Source organism: Carassius auratus, chromosome 49 (assembly GCF_003368295.1).
Source record: "Carassius auratus strain Wakin chromosome 49, ASM336829v1, whole genome shotgun sequence".
NCBI lineage: Eukaryota > Metazoa > Chordata > Actinopteri > Cypriniformes > Cyprinidae > Carassius > Carassius auratus.
The window spans coordinates 9,158,551-9,160,855 of NC_039291.1; positions in this window are offsets into that span (position 1 = coordinate 9,158,551).

Sequence of the window (2,305 nt, forward strand, 5' to 3'; positions counted from 1 at the left end):
TTCATTATAGAGTGTGAATACTCAGTATGTGCCGAGCCAAGCATGGGAATGTAATGTTAACAAATAATTGAAAAAAAGCCTAATTACGATTCGATTTCTTGGACAGAACATCCTTAAACTTTGTTTCCAACCATCAGCTGTGTAGAGATGGTGAGGAAATGTGAAAAGAATCAAGCACCAGCTTTCTTTTTCAACATTCTGTTTTACATCAGAATACTGAAGTAAAGTCTAGAGCAGTGGTTCCCAACCTTTTTCAACTCGCGGCCCACACAACCAAACACATATGTTTGCGCGGCCCACTTCAAAAAAATTAACTGACCCCGCTATTGTTGGGTTAATAACTTAGTACTCAGAAGCTAGATTTTAAACTATATTTATTGAATAAACTAGGGCTGTGCGATATGGACAAAAAAAAAAAAAAAACTATCGCGATTTTTTTGATCAATTTTGCAATTGTGCTTTTACAGTCATAAATGCATTCAGGATTAATTTGAAACATATTTCCAAAAGAAAACCAATCAGAGCTTTATCAAAAAGTTGTAACATCTCTAGAACAGACATAAGTCAAAATTATCACTATAGTGAAGATGTAAAAAAATGTATAGACTATAATGTATAGGCAAAATAAATAAATAAAAATAAATCCTGTATACAGGGACTTTTTTTTCTTTTTTGCCATGCATTGTTCATAGAGCTCATTAATTGTAGCGGTGCCTCAGGTGTTTGCAGTGTGTATACAGTATGTGTATGCGGTCAGCAGTGAGAGCGCATAAATATAACGCGAAAGCACATTAAAATAATGCACGAGTGCGAATCTCTCTGTTCGCAGCAGATTTCCTTTGCTCTGTCACAAAACCGGTCGTGCTTGCTCAGATACACGCTGCTTTGCGAGGAGAGAGTGTGCACACTTAAAACGTGTCTCCTCTCACTTAAACTGCATCCAGTTCACTAACAAATTCACTCTATGCTCATGTGTTAGACATGAATTATTTTCGCTCGTTTTTATTTCTAGCCTTTTCCCGCAGTGAGAACGCTCTGATCCGTCAACATTGGCTCAGAAAAAAAGGCGCATCACAGACAGTGTGTGAACCTGGAGTTAGGCATATGCGCATGCTCAAATCGTGATTTTAGGATGTTTTCTTTTAATCGCACAGCCCTAGAATGGACTGGAAATGAACAGAAAATAATTGGCGGCCCACCTGCAATACCACCGCGGTATCCACAGGTTGAAAAACCACTGGTCTAGAGAGTTTCTCCTAGTCCCTGTTGCTTTTAGCTTGCGTTCTGTGGCTCAGCATGAAATATTCATATTTTTGTACTCTATAAAACAACGATTCAGGGACCTGTTATTGCAGGTTAAAAATTCTAACTTAATAATTTCTTCAGTTGACATAATAATGTTGATCATTACATTAACTTAATATTGTGTGTAATTTAAACACAAAAGTATATAAACACTACATTGACTCTATATTAACAATGACTGTGCTAATGCCAATGAATAAAAACAACTTGTACATTAATTGTACATGCTAAATAAGCTAATATGTTCAAGTGACAAAAAAACACACAAACACACACACAAAAAAAAATTAGGTAGTGCTTTAAAATAATTAACTAACATGTTAATACAGTTTAATACATTATCTAACTAATCTAACCATATTATAAAGTATTACAGTTAATTGTTATTAAAGTATGTATATGTTCACAAAAACACTGTTAAATTAAACCGAAAAGCAAGCAGGTTTGCATGATTTGGTGTGGCAGCCAATAGTATTGGCCCAATACAAATAATATCAGTTTCATATATTTTCAGAAAGTCTTGCAACATACTACTAAAGAATTGCCTCCATAATCTGCACTCAAAATGCACAGCTTCCATGGAAGTCAAGGTTTAGGAAAAGAGCCAACATGTTCTGACTAACATGAACTCTTAACACTGGGTTTATACTTCTCAAGAAAAGCCTCAAAACCTTGGAGAATTCATGTATTTATTATTTTTTTTTAACTAGAGCATGATCCATCTGATTCCTGTCTACGCTCCAGATAGAAAGGCTTGGTTTTGCTATGCTGTTCTATAACATGCTGGAAGTGTTTCATCTGCTCATCTGGATGATTAGACAGCAATGTTAAGCCACATTTCCACCGCTGGAACTTTACCCAGGAACTAGGGACTTTGGGCTGGTTCTAGAACCAGGATCTAGATAAAGTTCTGGGTAAAAAAAAAAATCTTTAAAAAAAAAACAGTTCCTGGTACAATTGTTCTGGGTAATTTAGGTGGAAACGCGGGATTATATCCAAC